The following is an 18,711-nucleotide window of genomic DNA, read 5'->3' on the forward strand; positions in this document are numbered from 1 at the left end:
ATATATATATAACTTGTGATAGAACAGAGCCACACACTTGATTTGGGGTGTATTTTGGTCTATTAGAAGAAACTACCTCCCAAAATTTTAAAGAAAGAAAAACTTATATACATAAAAAATAAGGGCAAACATGATGAAGGGATGGAATATGATTGTAAAGATGTAAATTTAAAAATATTTAACTAAGGAATTGATAAGTTAATTTGGTTGAAAAAGAAAAAAAAAAGGAAGAATGTGATCAGGCTGGAAACTAGAACAAAGCCATGTACTAGATTTAGGGTATATTTTTATCTATTAGAAGAAATTGCATCCCAAAATTTTAAAGAAAAAAAAAACCTATATGTATATAAAAAATAAGGTTAAATACAATGAAGGGATATTATATAACAATGAAAATTTAAAAAGATTCTTAAAAAGGTATTGCTAAGATAAAATAGTTAAAAATGTTAAAATAGGAAAGAGGAAAAATTTTTTAAAAAATAAGAAGAAATAAAATTTAGAAAATTTAACTTTGAAATACTGAAGGTTCATGGGGAAAAAAGCCATAATTCTTTTTTCCATGTGTTGTTTTCCCCTAGCTCTGGAGTTCTGCAGTTCTCATTGATTGGTGAACTTGGTCTCAGTTGGATGTTCTTGCTGATCTTTTGGGGGAGGGGCCTCTTGCAGTGATTCTCAAATGTCTTTGTCAGAGGCAGAATTCACCACCCTTGCCAGGGTCCAGGCTAAGTAATCTCCTCGAGTTCGCTCTCAGTAGTTTTTGTTCCCTGAATGCTTTCTATACAGCTTTGGAGGATGGGAATGAAAATAGTGGCCTCCCAATCTCCAGCTCCATTGGAGCCAAGAACTTGGGGCTCCATCATTGTACCCTCAGAGAAAAGCAGTCTATCCTTTCCATCTCACTGGTCTCTGACCACACTCTGTGACCAAACATTTCTATCTCTGGCACACAGCCCCATTTGGAGTCTCCAAACCCAGCAGATTACTGCAGTGCACTTCCGCACCACACCTCCCAGAAGAGGAAGGAGAGGGTTTCTCTGGATCTGCCACTTGTGGGGTTCCTGCTCTAATTGCAGTGGCCCAGCTGTGCCTTGGATCATGTTTTAAGGTAACCCTGAACTGAGAGCTCACTCCTCGGCTCCGTCTCTGCAGCTGGTTTCCCTGCTCCAATACCTGGGAGCTCTGCCACCTCAGACACCCTTGGTTTTTAGGTGTCCTTACAGGTTCTGAGACCACACTGTTCCCACGAGGGCTCCACCCCCACCTAGCCTCTGGAGCCATGTCCCTCAGTGGAGCAGACTTCTAAAGTTCTGATTTTGTGCTCTGCTGCTTTCTCACTTGCTGGGATCTGGCCCCTCTCCCCGGGGTCTATCTTCCTGTCACTTTGGATTCACTTCTCTGCACATCCTACTTTCCAGAAAATGGTCGATTTTCTGTTCATAGAATTGCTGCTCTTCTTCTCGTCTATCTCCTATTGAGTTTGTAGGTGTTCAGAATGGTTTGATAGCTATCTAGCTGAACTCCTGAGATCTGATGATACTTCAGTCTTCTACTCTGCCATCTTGCTCCTCTTCAACTGACTAAATTTTGAATGTTTAGCCAACCTTGCATACCTGGAATAAACCCCAATAGTCATTATAATATTTGGCATGAAATTTGGTGCACAATATATTATACATATACACTATGTACACATATGCATATATATATATATACTCACACATTAATTATACAGATATATGATAACAAATATGTACAATACATATGAACAGTAACATATGTAGATGTTTGAAAGGCATATATCACATATATATTTTATGTATAAAATTATACATAATTATATTTGAGGCAAAGAAAGCAAGCCCTGGCTATGAAAATTCTTTTGTGCTGTCTGGAGATTCTGAGGTTAATATATCATGTCATGTAAGGCATTAAAGTTTTAATATCAAAATAAATAAACAAATAAAGAAATAAATACATTTTTAATATCACTGTATGACTTGATCACTACAGTTATGTGGGAAGAATAATCTGTAGTGTTGAGAACTTTTTAGAGAAGAAATAACCTAAGATCAAGAATGGACTTATTTAGAGGATTCAAAGTTCAAAGATGAGATAAGATGACTTGAACCATAGAATAAATAGAAGGACAGTGGTGGAAATAATATTTAGTAAAAACAAGTGACTCAAAGCAACTTGATTTGAAGCAAATTGAACAGTAGAAAGCTATCAAAAGTAGGTAAAAAGTTATGAATGGTTCTAAAAATATTGAATATGGGTGATCAGGAGAATGGTACAATATTAAATTGAATATTTACTAGTTTAGAATATAACCAACTCATCAGCTTGGTAGAGGGTGAGGAGGTTGGGTGACTAATCACTGGTGAATTAAACAGAAAATGGAGATGGAGATTACAAAAAGGCATCTGAGCAGGTGGTAGTAGAGGAATTCTAAATACCATAGAGGAAATACATTAGGGCCATAAGCAATCCCAATCACAAATTATTAATCACTTCCAAGTGTTGGAAGTCTACAGCAGTAAACTGATCAGCCTATAGTCAGAAACGAAAGGATCCTTTTTTTCATAAAAAAGTCAGGTCGTCAGAAAAGAGAGAAATCAAGCTCATCAAGGGAAGCAGGTGTATCTGTGTATATTCTGAGTGGAAAAAATCACAGAATTTGACCTTCGAAAGTGTCATTTTCAAGGAAGTGGGGAAATGGGAACTTTGATGTATATTTTATGAGTTAATTAAAGTGGAGTGGGTATTGCAGCAGTTCGTTGGCCAGCTTTATTTGCATATCAGCAACAGCATTAATGGAGAAAAATACAGGAAAGTTTTGCGTACTACATATATATATAAACTCTATGTAATATATTAATGTATTATTTATATATTAACATTTATTAACATTAATTACTATTAATATTTTATATTGATGCAATATTAATTATCATATTTTAACATACACTATATTAATGCATACTAATTATCTATATTAATACGTAAATATTAAAATTACTTTAAAAATAATTTCAACCCTAAAATTATTTTATCCTATTCTAAAATTACTATTTCAAATTGTAAACCATCTATCCTTTGAAACACTTCTATAATTATTTCACCCAAACTTCAACTTCTATCCTTTTTGCTTCCTTTTATTTTCCTTTTTATTCCTTTTTGAACATATTTGAAAGTTATTTCAGCCATTTAGTACTTTTCTGTCCCCAATTCATTCTTTTTATCTCCCTGATTTCATGTGGAATATTTTTTCTCAGATTACAAGTATGTATGATGCGTTCATTCAACAAATATATATCAAAGATCTACTACCCAATAGCAGTAATACAGACAAAAGAAAACTGTTTTCATTAAGATTATATGCTAACATACTAATAATATGTAAAAAACAAGGAACAAAATTTAAGTTGAAAAATAGTGTATTAGGTAATACCTTCTATGAAACAAAAGCAAAAATGAAGTAAAGGCCATAGAATGGGGACATAAAGAGAATGAAGGGTGGAAAGCAGGTTACAATTTTAGGTAGAGTAGTTATGATAGGACTCACAGAGCATGAATTATTTCAGCAAACTACTTGAAGCTGATGAAAGAGCAGTCATCTATTACCTGAGGGGCTGTCATTGAGCACTGGGAGCAGCAGAACCAAGGATCTAAGGCTGAGTTATGGCTACTGCTCAAGGCTCAGCAGGATGACCAGTGGAGCTAGCACAGAGTGAGAGAAGGAAACATAGAAGAACTTGAGTCACACAGGTATAGGGAATACGTGTAGGGCCTTGTAAGGGAATGAAATGTAAAATTATTAGAATTTGAGTGGGTAGTAACAGACTTAATATTGGTTTTAAGAATCATTGTGGGTGCTATGTTGAAAAGGGTTATAAGGCAACAAGAAAAAAGTCAGGGAGGTAAGTTAGAAAGTTGGTCTCGGAGAGAAAAATCAGAATTTCTCAATGATTGGATTTGGCATGTGAATGAAAGAGGAGAGTTAAGAATGACTTCAAGTATTTGGCCTGAGGAAGATGAAGGTGGGGTTGTCATAAACTGATGTGGGAAAGTTGTGAGTAAAGTAGTCTGGAGGTGTAATATCAGGAGTTAGGTTAGTACAATTTTGGATTTGAGATGCTAATAGACATCTAAATAATGATGCTGATAAACAGTGGATATAAGAGTTTGACGTTCATGAAGGACTTCTTAGCTGAAGATATATTATGACAGTCATTTGCATATAGGATTATAGATGGTTCTTTTGGGAATTTTTGCTATGGAGTAGAGAAAGAGATCAGAAGGGAATATAGAGCCAGAAAAATTTTTTTATTATTTTTTAACAGAAGAAATAAGATTATATTTGTATGACTGAAGGGGAAAATAAAAATTGGTGAAGCCTATCAAAGGGGAAATTCTGAGAGCAAGTAGACAACAACTTCTGAGATCTAAAGTAGAGGCAACGGCTTTAGAAGCTCAAGGGAGCTTATTTTAGCAAGGAAGGCAAATACCTCTATAAAGATTATGGTAGCTGGGGATATGGTAGTGGGAGCTGGAGCAAGTTATCTTCTGTCTACTTCTTTTTCTCAGTGAAATAGAAATCAAGGTCTTTGGTGGAAAGTAGAAATGGAGGAGGAGGTGCTGGGGGTTTAGGAAGAGAGGTTACAGAATAATCACCTAGGAAGGTGGACCAGTGAGTAAATAAGTGAAGTGTTATAGGACTGCTGGAGACCAGTACAGAGCCCTTAAAGTTCATGGTCATGAATTTAAACTGCATTTAAATGCACAGTCTGTGCAGTTGTGCTGCTTTCTTCAGTTACATTCAGCATGGCTGCAGGTATATAAATAGATTTAAGAATTAGAATTTTTCTAAAAAATATGCTGAAGGAAGAAAAGGGCAAGGAAGTCAGTGGTGTATGGAAAATGAAAGGAAAGGAGGCATTTAGACCAATGATTTCATTCCTAACAAAATCCAAAGGGGCAATGGCTTTAGATTCTTTGCAGATCCATACTGAATTTCAACATACAGAATAATTTTGCTAGGAAAAATAGGTAAGTGGCAATAAAATAAATATAGGTAGGAGATGATAAAAAAGAGACAAGGAAAACTGGAGCTGTAAAGGAGCTGAATCTAGATAGTTGCCGTCACACTTGTGATCTTCTGAATGACTGTGATCATACCTCTGTTGTTGCTACTTATTTTTTTTACTTTGCAGTCTTTCTGTAGCTCAAATACCACATTCTCAGGTGGTGAAGGCAGCTGTCAATGAGTATGTACTTTTACTTGAAATAGTGAACAACATTTCTATCTCCCCCTATAGAACTATTGCAGGCACCCATTTAAAATGTGAAACAGGACTCCTCAGTAAAATATGCATGTGGACACAAGTTCAAAAGTTCAATCCCACCATGCTGCTAAAATTTAGACAGGAAAGTAGTAAAGTGCCATTCATCAGTCATTCAAATTGGGTATACTTAATGGAATTATGACAAAAGCCAGTGTTCTTTTCTTTTCAAGAGTGTTGCCGTGTTAAATTGTACAGCCTTGTTAATGATATTCTACTCTTGTCATTCAATTCAGGAAATGTTACAATAAGCATTAGAATATGATTATTGTATAATATAATAATTTTTTTGCTTCCAGCCCCATGTCAAACCAGACACCCATCCAACTTCAGTGCTGTGACTATTTGCCACAAATCTCAACCTCTTGATGTCCCAGGTGCTACTGAACTAGTTCAGAATACTTCGTCTGTGATATCAATCCTATGGCTAGCTAAACATTGAAGCTTGCAAATAAGACTGCATGTACTCATTTGAAACATGACCATTGTTTTCACTTAAAAACTGGGAAGAAAAGGCTTGGAAAGGAGCCACATCCTTTCCTGGCATTACTTAGATGACATTTAATGTGCTTGATCAGGATATGAGTCACTGTTTCTGAGAATTAGAGTTCTTGCAGAGTGGTCACCTTGTTGGAAGGGAACTGAAGATGTAATTCTTTAGTCACACCTATATGATCTCAGTGTCTGCTGTAAAGTGGATAGAAAAAAAACATTAAGCAAAAATAAAAGAATCCAAAACTCAATACTTGAGGTGATAAATATTTCCTATTTAAACAAAGGGAATTGCTCTATCATGGAATATAAGATGTATTTTTTGCTGTAGTACCTTGCCCATAAAAAATAAAAAAGAACCTCAAGTTATTAGTTTCCATTCTAGCTTTTTGAATGTCTTTCTTGATGGTTATGAAGTTAGGTATACTTCTGCCTGCTTTTGATTATGTAATTGTTAGACTATAGAACCCTATATGTCAGTGTTGCTATCAGAATAAAAGGAGAGGAAGGAATGAAATGGAGGAGTTGATGAATATTTAATAATGCTTTTAATCAGTCTCACCAAATAAACATTTCTCGAGCTGCTTTGCAAATGAGATTTCCCTATCATAGAAGCTTGCAGATGCGTTTTTTTCTTTTCCCCAGTGAAAATCTTGGAAGTCTGGTTGGACTGGCAAATGATTTTATAATCATTAATGAATTTTAATGACTGACGACTTAAAGTAAACAAAAATAATATTGAAATGTGTTTTCTTGATGAAGTTGCTATCAAAATGTACATTGCACATTTTCCTGAAGTATTCCTTATTAAAGGCATAATCTTTTACATTTTGATGTTCAGTTTATATGATTCCTTATATATTTCCTAATCACCTTAATTGGCACATTTAGTAGTTGTGGAAATCAGAAGCAGCAGAGAGAAATAGGACAGCCATAGGACATAAACCATAAAGCTCCTTTTAGATCATGATTAGATTTAACCCACTGAGCAACCCAGGCGCCCCTAGATTGGAAATGTTAATGAGTCCACTGTGACCAGAGATGACCAGATATAATTTTTAGACTTTCAAAGAAGTCTAAAGATGATAAGACTTCTAAAAGATTCAGTGATACTTTTCTCGGTAAATGTAAACAAAAATGAGCCAGGTATGCCATAGCTAGAAAAACAACCAATATGGAGAAAAAAAAGAACAGTATTTCATCAAGTATTGTTGAAAAGCAAGACATTGTTACATTAAGCCAACAGCACATATCCAGAACAAACTGGGTATTTTGTTGTCTGATCCATTGCCTTCAGGATCACTAGGGATGTCCTAATTGGATCTTGAGAAGTCAAACAAAATTCTTATAGATATCTGTTTGTTCTCACGGTGACCAATTTTAATCCCTTGTAATTCTTGCACTTGTCTGTAAGTAGCATTTTTTCAAAATGCAGTGGATTGGATCCCTTAGGGTTTCTATAAAAGCATAAAATGCAATACTGATTTTGATATTGTTTTGCTATATAGTAGTGTGTGTGCATGTGTGTGTGTTTAAAATAATTGCCAACAGATTCTTTTCACTCTCATTTTTATGGCAACTTATGTTATATGGAGGAAATGAGCTCTGAACACAGAGAAACAGTAGAAGAAATAGTAGGCAAAGAGGCAGGCAGAGAGACAAGAGGAAGCAGGCTCCCTGCCGAGCAGAGAGCCCCATGCGGGGCTTGATCCCAGGACCATGGGATCATGACCTGAGCCAAAGGCAGAGGCTTTAACCCACTGAGCAACCCAGGCGCCCCTAAAACCAAGTTTTTAAATTCAAATTCCACCACAAAGGAATGTAGACCACATTTTGGGCTTAGTACTGTACCTTAACCTGAGAGTCATGCTAAACAGTAGCTTCTAGTTCACTATCATGGATTAGAAATATTTCTCTAAGCCACCATGTAAGCCAGATTGGTAAAGACAGGCTGGGATAAATCTATTGGAGAATAATTATAAATCTTTTCCAATACTTGTGTTCCTCTTAAATCTCCTGAAATTCTTCTCAGTCTTCCAGATTCATTTTCCAGAAGTTTTCAGATGACTTTTGATTGGAAGGCTTAAAAAAAAAAATCCTGGGTTTTCATCAGAAAATTACATTTACAGTTCTACTCTGAAAGTGTTTATCTATAGAATTACCCATGAGTTCATCTCCTAGGTTAGTTCCACCTCTCACCTCAATCAAGGAAAAGTCATCTTTTATGGCATAATCCAAAATCCATATACCCCAGAGAGGTGCTGCCCAGTCATTGTGTTTTGCTAAGAGGGATCTGAAATCTTATCTTTTGAACAGCTAAGAATTTGAAAGATAGACAAGTTCTACCTTCATCCTATAATTTTTTTTTAAATCACTTTAGCAGAGATTGAAGAGAAGCAAAGGATTATTCTCTCACTTTTAAAAATGTTCTCTATACAATCCAATTTATTTAAATGTCTCTTGGCAAAATCAAAACAAAGAGGGAGACAGAAACAAGTTCTGTTTCTAAGAGGGCAACACCTAAGTACAGTTACTGTAAAAGAGATCTGTTCCTAAATAAAACACTTAGTAAAAGGATGAATTAATGGCTGTAGGAAGATGGACTTTAAAAGTTCTAGACTTTTCTTTTAGTTATTTTTTAAATGAGTAGTTAGTTGTAAAGTAAAACTGAATTTTATTGATAAGAATTGGTGCTGGAGAGCTTTTTTAAAAAATAAACTATTTTTAAGAGAAGTTTAAGGTTCAGAGAAAAATTAAGCAGAAGGTACAGAGATTACTATATACCCTCTGCCCCTCCTGCATATGCACAGCCTACATTAATATCAAAATCTTCCACCAGAGTGGACATTTCCTACAATTAATGGGCCTACACTGACATAACACTATCACCTAAATCCAAAGTTGACATTACAGTTCATGCTTGATGTTGTACATTTCTATTGGGTTTTGAAAAATGTATAAATGACATGTATCCATCACTTTAGAAAAATACAGAGTTCTTTCAGTGCCCTAAAAATTCTCTATGCTTTGCCCATTCACCCCTCCCTGACACCTAGTTACTAGCACTGCTAATCTTGTGATGGTTTACAATTATCTTCAGAGCACCCCGGGTAGAGTCTGAAATCATCCCCATACATAGGGGTAAGGGAGAGTCTGAAGAGTGGCAGGCCATATATGGCAGTTTTATTAAGCAAAAGGATCTTACATACAAGGCTTGTCTTGGGTAGCAGCAAGATGAATAGATCCCTGTACCATATCTGCCAAATCTTAACAGGACTCAGTCACATATATCATGTAAGTATTCTCAATACCACATCAATATCCCAAGGTCATATCTTTGGAGCAGCCTCTGTAGGTGGGAGAGACCAGCCAAACCCACATTTCAAAAACAGAGTATGGGGTGAGGAGCCTCTAATTGCTTAGGTCCAGCTCACAAATCAACTGGTGGTCATGTCTTTTCAATGACCTTTCCCAATATCCTTTTACTATTTCCAGAGTTGTGCCTTTTCTAGGATGTCATTTAGTTGGAATTATAAAATATTAGCATTTTCAGATTAACATTTTCACTTAGGAATATGTATTCAAGTTTCTTCCACATCTTTTTGTGGCTCGATATAGCTCATTCCTTTCTAGCACTGAATAATATTCTACTGTCTGGAGGAACCTCAATTTATTTATGCATTTACCTGCTCAAAGACATCTTAGTTGTCTCTAGTTTCAGCAATAATAAATAAAGCTGCTATTAACATCTATATACAGGTTTTTGTGTAGATATAAGTTTTCAACTCCTTTGGATAAATACTGAGGAACAAAATTGTTGGATCATATGGTAAGATTATATCTAGTTTTGTAAGAAATTTCCAAAATGTCTTCCTTAGTGGCTGTACCATTTTGCATTCCTATCAGCAATGAATGAGAACTTTTGTTGCTCCACATCCATATTGGCATTTGGTATTGTTAATGTTTTGGATATTGGCCATTCTAATAGATGTGGAGTAGACCATTGTTGTTTAAATACATGTGATATATGGGGCACCTGGGTGGCTCAATCTGTTAAGTGTCTGACTTTGGCTCAGGTCGTGATCTCTGGGTCCTGCGATGGAGCCCCACGTTGGGCTCCATGCTTGGCAGGGAGCATGCTTCTCCCTCCCCTTCTTCCTCTCCCCAGGCTTGAGCTCACTCTCTCTCTCATGCTTTTTTTCTCTCTCAAATAAATAAATAAATACGTAAAATCTTTTAAAAAAATAATGTGATGTGGCATATCTTTTCATATGCTTATTTGCCATCTGTATACTTTCTTTGGTAGGTGTTTGTTCAGGTCTTTGGCACATTTAAAATCAGGTTGTTTGTCTTCTGATTGTTAAATTTTAAGGGCCATTTGTATATTTTGGACAACAATAGTCCTTTGTCAGAAATGTCAGCTTATCAATTCCTTCTTTCATGGATCATTCCTAGTGTTGTATCTGAAGTCATCACCATACCTGAGGTTATTAAGGTTTTCTCCTATGTTTTCTTGTAGGAGTTTTATAGTTTTTAACTTTACATATAGGCCTATGATACAATTTGAGTTAATTTTTGTAAAGTGTATAGGTCTATGTTTAGATTCAATTTTTTATATGTGGATTTCTAGTTGTTCCAGCACCATTGTTAAAAAGACTGTCTTTGCATCGTGGTATTACCTTTGCTCCTTTGTAAAGCTGACTGTATTTGTGTAGGTCATATCTATTAGAGGGATCTTCATGCAGTGCCATTAATCTGTCTGTTCTTTCACTTGATAAAACACTGTGTTGATTACTGTAGACTTATGATAAGTTTTGAAGTTGGGTAGTGCCAGTCTTGGTTTTGATCTTTTCCTTCACTGTTGTATTGACATTCTGGGTTATCTGTCCATAAAATTTAGAATTATTTTGTTAATTTCCACTAAAAAAACTTTCTGGGATTTTAACTGGAATTGTTGAATCTGTAGATCAAGTTAGAAAGAACTGACATCTTGCCAGGGGTCAGTCTTCGTGAACATAGAATATTAGCTCCATTATTTCATTACTTTGATTTCTTTCATCAGAGTTTTGTAGTTTTCAATATTTAGGTCTTATACAAATTCTGTTAGATTTATACCTAAATATTTCATTTTGAGACGTGCTAATGGAAATGACATTGTGTTTTCAATATCAAATTGCACTTGTTCATTGTTGGTATAAAGGAAAGTAAATGACTTTGTTTAATTGGTCCAGACTTTCTACATTGAAATCATATCATCTGAAAAAGTACACAGTTTTATTTCAGCCTTCCCAATCAGCTTACCTTTCATTTCCTTTTCTCGTCTTATTACATTAACTAGTACTTCCAGTCCTGATATTGAAAAGGAGTTTTGAGAAGGAACATCCTTATCGTATTTCTGATCTTAATGGGAAAGCTTTTAGTTTCTTACCAATAAATATTTTGATAGCTGTAGGGGTTTTTTTATTTGTTAGTTTGTTTGTTTGGTTGGTTAATTTTTAGCTGTAGGTTTCTAGTAGGTATTATCATTTTGAAGAAACTTCCTTCTATTCCTAATTTACTATCATGTTTATCATGTGTTTATCATGAATGCATATTGCACTTTGTCAAATACTTTTTCTGTCTTGTTGATACTATCATGTGATTTTTCTTCTTTAGCTTGTTGATGGGATAGAATGCATTCACTGATTGTTGAATGTTGATCCAGGCATGCATGCCTGGGATAAATCCAACTTGGTTGTGGTGTATAATTATTATTATACATTATTGGATTTGATTTGTCAATGTTTTGTGAGGAATTTGTATCTGTGCTCATAAATAATACAGTCTTGTGGTTTTCTTTTCTTGTAATGTCATTCTCCAGTTCTGGTATTAGAGTAATGCTGGCCTCATAGAACCAGTTAGCAAGTATTCCCTTTGCTTCTATCTTCTAGAAGAAATTGTAGGGAATCAGTATAATTTATTTTTTAAAATCTGTAGAATTTGACAGTGAACATATCTGGACCTCGTGCTTTCTGTTTGGGAAGGTTCTTTATTACAGATTCAACTTTTTCAAGTAATTTAGGCCTGTTCACTTTGTTATTCTTGTGTGGGTTTTGGAAGATTGTGCCTTTCAAACAATTGGTCCATTTCATTTAGGTTATCCAATTTGGGGACATACAGTTGTTCATAATACTCCTTTATTATCCTTTTAATGTGATAGGATGAACAGTGATAACCCTCATTCCTTTCTGATACTAGTGACTTGTTTATTCTCTCTCTTTTTTTTTTTTTTTCCTGGTTATCCTGGCTAGACGTTATCCAAAATTAATTTATTGATTTTTTTCAAAGAACCAGCTTTTGGTTTTATTGATTTTCTCCATTGATTTTTTCTTTTCAATTTCATTGATTCTTATTCTAATTTTTATTATTTCTTTTATTATTCTTACTTGGGAATTAATTTGCTCTTCCTTTTCTAGTTTCCTAAATTGGAATCCTAGATTATTAATTTTAGATCTTACTTATTTTCTAATATATATATTCAATGCTATGACTCCCTCTAAATACTGTTTTCACTGCATCTTACAAATTTTGATAGACTGTATGTTCATGTTCATTTAGTTCTAAATATTTTGTAATTTCTCTGGATCTTTTTTGACCTGTGTGTTATTTAGAAGTGTATTGTTTACTTACCACATATCTTGGGATTTGCTAGCTACTTTTCTGTTTACTGATGTTTAGTTTAATTCCCTTGTAGTATAAAAGGAGGCATTGTATGGTTTTTATTCTTTTAGAGTTGTTAAGTGTGCTTTATGACCCAGAATGTGGTATATTTTGGTGAATGATCCTTGTAAGTCTGAGAAGAATGTATAATCTGCTGCTGTTGGATGAATTAGTCTATGCATGTCCCTTGTATCCAACTGATTATGGGCACTGTTAAGTTCAGCTATATCACACATATTTTCTTTCTGCTAGATCTGTCCATTTCTGGTAGGAGAGTGTTAAAGTCTACAGGTATGATAGAGGATTCATGTATTTCTTCTTGAAATTATATCTTTTGCATCATGTTGATGCTTTCACATATTTTGATGCATGGATGTTAAGAATTATTATGTCTTTACTGTTGACCCCTTGTTAACATTATTTAATGTGTCTCTTTATCCCTGATAACACTTTTTCCTCTGAAATAAATTCTGAAATTAATGTAACTATACTTGCTTTCTTTTGATTAGTGTTAGAATTGGTATGTCTTTCTCCATTCATTTACTTAAATAGATATGTTTCTACATTGAAAGTGGGTTTCCTATAGAAAACATATCATTGGATCTAGTTTTTTGATCCATTACAAAAATATTTTGTCCTTTAGTGGTTTAATTAGAACATTAAACTTTAAAGTGGTAATAGATATAGTTAGAATAATATCTACCATATTTTTTACTTTTTTAAAAATTTGCTGCCCTTATTCTTTCCTCCTATTTTTGTCTTCCACTCTTTTTCTGCCTTTTAACGTTTTATTTATTTTTTTAAAATATGGAACGCTTCATGAATTTACATGTCATCCTTGTGCAGAGGCCATCCTAATCGTCTCTATATCATTCCAATTTTAGTATATGTGCTGCTGAAGCGAGCGCTGCCTTTTTGGTTTTAAATGAACATTTGAAATGATCCATTTTCTTTCCTTTTTAGACAATCAGCTATACTTTTGTTTTACTTTTTTTGGTGATTCACCTGTAGTTTGCAGTATACATTTGCAAATAATCCAAGTCCACTCTCAAATGACACTATATCATATACAGTATGTATATGTTGTGTGTATATACACACACACACACACAGCTGACCCTTAAGCAACATAGATTTGAACTGCAGGGGTCTGCTTATACTCGGATTTTTTACACTACAGTATTGTAAATGTATTTTCTCCTATGATTTTCTTTCTTTCTTTCTTTCTTTCTTTCTTTCTTTCTTTCTTTCTTTCTTTCTTTCTTTCTTTCCTTCTTCTTTCTTTTTCTCTCTTTTGGAGTATTTTTTTTTTTTGTAATTATATTTTATTTTTTTCAGTGTTCCAAGATTCATTGTTTATGCACCACACCCAGTGCTCCATGCAATATCTACCACCAGGCTCACCCAACCCCCCGCCCCCTGCCCCTCCAAAACCCTCAGGTTATTTCTCAGAGTCCACAGTCTCTCTTATGATTTTCTTAATAGCACTTTGTTCTCTCTAGCTTACTTTACTATAAGAATGCAGTATATAACACATATAACATGCAAAATGTATGTTAATTGACTGTTTTTGTTAATGGTAAGGCTTCCAGTCAATAGTAAGTTATTAGTAGTTAAGTTTTTGAGGAGTCTAAAGTTATAGACAGATTTTTAAATGCATGATGGTTGATGCCTCTGACCCCATGTTGGTCAAGGGTCAATATACACAATATATATAGTTATACACATGCACACACATGTATAGTATATATACTTAATAGATTGTTGCTATTATTATTTTGAACAAACTATTATCTGTTAAATCAATTAAGGACTTGAGAAATAAGCATTTTTATTTTACTTTTGCTTATTCTTTCTCTGATGCTCTTCCTTTGTGTTATTTTTTTAATGTTTCTGATCTACAGAATTTTCTTTCTTTCTGAAGAACTTTTTTTTTTTTTTTAACCTTTCTTACAAGGCAGATCCACTGGTAATAATTTTCTCAATTTTTGTTTGTCTCAGAAAGTATTTCTCCATCACTTTTCAGGGATAATTTCTCAGGGTACAGAATTCTACGTTGGTGGGTTGGTTGGTTTGTTTGCTTTTTCTTAGCACTTAAATATTTCACTCTCATTACTTGCATGGTTTCTGAGGTGAAGCCAGATACAATTCTTTGCTTAGCTCTCCTATGGATAAAGTGTCTTAGTCCTCTGGCTTCTTTCAAGACTTTTAAAATGTTTGATCTTCTGGAGTTTGATATGATGTGTCTAGGTGAAGGTTCTTGGGGATTTAACTTGCTTGATATTCTCTGAGCTTTCTACTTCTATGGTTTGTTGTCTAACATTACTCTGGGGGAAAATCTCAGTAATTATTTCCTTAGATAATTCTTTTGTTCTTTTTTCTCTTTATTCTCCTCTTTGTATTCCTTGTATGTGTATGTAACATCTTTTTGTTGTCCTACAGTCCTTGGATATTCTGTTCTTTTTCCAGTCTTTTTTCTCCTTGTTTTCAGTCTTGGAAGTTTCTATTGAGATATCCTTAAGGTTAGAGATTCTTTTTTCTCCATGTCCAGGCTACTAATGAACTCATCAAAGTTATTCTTCATGTCTCTGATAGTGTCTCTTTTATCCCTACCATTTCTTTTTTATTCTTTCTTAAAATTTCCATCTTTCTGCTTATAATGCTTATCTTTTCTTACATGCCGTTTACTTTATCTGTTAGGTCCTGGGTGGCTGGCTGGCTCAGCCATCAGAACATGCAACTGTGCATCTCAGGGTTGTGAGTTCAAGCCCCACACTGGGTGTAGAGATTACTTATCTGTTAGGTCCTTCAACATATTAATCATACCTATTTTAAATTCCAGTATGTTTCCAATACTCCTGCCATATCTGAGTCTGCTTCTGATGCTTGGTCTGTCTTTTCAAATCATGAGAGTTTTTTGCCTTTTATTATGCCTTCTAATTTTCCATCACTGAACATGATGTAAAAGGAACTGCAATAAATGGACCTTTAGTAATGTGTTGGTAAAGTATTCCATAGTTCTATGATTAGTGAGCCTATGCCTCTGGCTTCTGAACTTACCAAGTGCTTCTCAGTTTTCTGTACTGTTAGGTGGGACAGTTTCGCTAAAATGGGATAGAGTTGGGCATTTCCCTTTGCCCAGGTTTAGGCTCTGAGGAAAAAAAAAAAATCCCAACAACTTATAGTCTCAGGATATAGGATTTTTTTGAGAGCAGGACTTGTGAAGAACAGAATGCTTTGGGATATTTCAAAATGATTCCTTTCCCCCTTTCCATGCTAGAGAGTAGAGGGGAGTTTTCTCAAATACTTAACTGTGAGGACCTAGTAGAGTTCCTGGTGGCAAAACTCACAAAGTTGGGGACCTTTCTTAGGACTCCCTGGAGTTTTTAACTCTCAGACTTATTCATACCGAGTTTCCAGCAATTTGTCAATTTAAAGTTTAGATTTTCCTGTCCTGGTACTATCCTGCAGAGGTTTTTGCTCCAATAAGTTGTGATCCACTTCTGTCTCTCCAATTTTAGATGATTGGTTTTCAGTTTGATCAACCTTTTACTTGTTGTTTGGACAGAGTGATGATTTCCAAGTTACATGCCAAACTGGAAAGTAGAATTCCCAACTAATTTTTAAAAATCTGGTTTTGCTGTTTTTTAAAATGGAATTAAAATCTAGGGCTGCTCTTGAGATATTAAATATAAATGATAAGTTTCCCTTTTATTCTGCAGCTCCCTTGTATGAGTAGTCCTTCACAAATACACCACCCCCTTTTGTGTGTGGGTTTCATTTTTTAACTTTCTCTTTAAAAGGTTATTAAAGATCAATGAGGGCAGCTAAGCTGATGATGACTAGTAAGAGGCTTGGATTGTATACTGATAAATCCTCTTTCTTTGGAGCTAATTATTTTTGTGTAGGAGGGGGATTTATTTGTATGAAAATTTCTACTCACAGGGTTATACTTTTTCCATTATCTTACATTTACTAAAATGTCTAGTGCTTCATTGGTTAATTCCATAAATCTTCCTGAATTTATACACATTTTGGAGTATCACTCACATATTGTCAATGCACCATGATTTAGTCTAATATTCTTTAATCTAATGAGGTTTATTTGCCTTGTGAAGATATCCTCTACTCATGACACCCAGAAAGTGAAAGATGTATTTTTTAATAGTTACTTACTTAGCACAAGCTTTCTGGATAAACCATTTCTCTGGGAGATACTATAGCTTCATAGGCAAGAGCACATTTTCAGGAAGCAGATCTTTATTAACTATATAATGACTCAGTTTCCCCAACTTTCCTCAACCATATGATGACTCGGTTTTCTCAAGCAGGACTTATAAAGAAAGCACTTATGTAATGTTATAAAATCTCATTTATAAAGTGTTTTAAACTGTGTGAGGCATGTGGTGAATACTTAATGGATATTAATTATCAGTAATCATGACAGTAATATGGGTATAGCCAGGTTGGTAAGAAATCAGTGGCAAAACACTCAGGATTAACCTGGTATCTTGGACCTAGAAAGATGGAGCTTTTACATATTGATTTATTCAGCAAATATTTATTATGTGTCAGACACTGTATTCCATGCTGGGGTCATAAATAACTGTGTTATAATTTGATTGTTTTAAAAGAGACACATAAAATCTACTCTGGAAGCACAGTGCAGGGATTAATTAATTCTGTCTAGGAGAGTCACAGACGACTTCACAGAGGAAAAAGGCATTGGAATTAGTTCTCTAGAGATGTGCAGGATTTAGCTAAGGAAAGAATGAAGAAAAGATAAAAAGAGACTTTCCAGAGAGACAGCACAATGTGAATAAGAGAATGAGGCATGAAAGTGCCTGGGGTGTTAAGAAGATAATGGATAGATTGGTTTTCCTGACTGTTCGGCAGAGTATAGAGGGGGAATGGTAAGCAATGAGTCTGGAAAAATCAGTTGAGGACACATTATGAAGGACTTTTCAATGCTTTGCAAAAGAGTTTAAGTTAAGACAATAAGAAGTTAATTGGGAGTCCCACATGTATTGTTCTTCTGCTCAATCAGTCATTAATGTATTCATTCCTTCAAGGAGTACTCACTGAACAGTTACTAAGTGCCAGACCCATTCTAGGCACTGGGAAGTGGGCAGTAAGCAAAAGACAAATGCTTTTCCCTTATAGTCCTCACACCTACTATAAAGTAGAAGACAATGAGCAAAAATAAAATAAAATATACAGTTATCAATGGCAATAAATGCTAATGTGAAAAATAAATCCAAGAAGAGAGGTAAGCAATGTTGAAGGATAATCTGCAATTTTAGCTATGATGGCCGAAGAAGATATTGGTTAAAAGGTAACATTCCAAACCTGGAAAAGGAAGGAACTGAACCATGTAGATATCTGGAGAGAGCAAGTGGGAAGGTCTTGAGGTAGAAGAGTGCCTAATATGGCTGGGGAGCAGCAAGAAGACCAGTATTTCTGGAGCAGACTAATCAAGAGAGAAAGAAGTAAAAAATAAAGCAGAAAGATGATAGTGGAGTGAGGTAAGAAATGCAGATTGCAAAGGACCTTGTGAGCCATTTTTAGAATCACATTTTAGTCTGAGCAGAGAATGACGTGACCTGACTTCTATTTTTAAAGGATCACTCTGACTGCTATGCAGAGAGTGTGGAATGACTGCTAAGCTGAAGTGTGGGGGAGGTGAAGGGTAGAATTAGGGAGGATAGTCAGGAAACTCCTGGAAGAATCAGGCAAGAAAGGATAATGGCTTGAGTGGTAGGGTAGAAAATGTGACAAAAGAAAATGATCTGGAAACATTTAGAGCAAGAGCCATGGGGTTTCATGATGGGTCGACTTGACTGTGAGGCATTAGAGAAAGTATTCATCTTGGCTTGAGTTTTCAGCCAGTCTCATCTTATTTCCTTTTCCCTCATTTCTGTCTTCCTACAAACTTGTGGACTTGATCAGATTATTTCCTTCCTTTAAGTTTCTACCACTGTCTTTTCTAGTCCTTTTCATCTGAGGTTGTCTCTGGGAAGGTTGAAGGCTTCCTGTCTCATCACAACTTTGGATATTTCACTGTAAGTCAATATGTGGAAAGAAACTATGTATAATACAAATTTTTAAGAATATAATACAAAAGCAAGTAAAAAATATACATGGTTTATAAAGTTTATAAAGTATTTATAGTAATATA

At 34.9% G+C, this 18,711-nt stretch overlaps 1 long non-coding RNA gene and 1 other non-coding gene across 2 annotated transcripts in view; one reads left to right on the forward strand and one right to left on the reverse strand.

Annotated features, from left to right (window-relative positions):
- The window catches only part of LOC116868108, a 395,692-nt gene that overhangs the window by 359,562 nt on the left and 17,419 nt on the right, over positions 1-18,711 (forward strand). The window lies entirely within an intron of this gene.
- On the reverse strand, positions 13,335-13,441 carry LOC116868236. The gene has a single exon (XR_004382779.1). It is a non-coding gene; the product is annotated as a U6 spliceosomal RNA (small nuclear RNA).

The sequence above is a fragment of the Lontra canadensis genome, unplaced genomic scaffold (genome assembly GCF_010015895.1).
Source record: "Lontra canadensis isolate GAN:19392208 unplaced genomic scaffold, GSC_riverotter_1.0 scaffold14, whole genome shotgun sequence".
In the NCBI taxonomy this organism is placed as follows: domain Eukaryota; kingdom Metazoa; phylum Chordata; class Mammalia; order Carnivora; family Mustelidae; genus Lontra; species Lontra canadensis.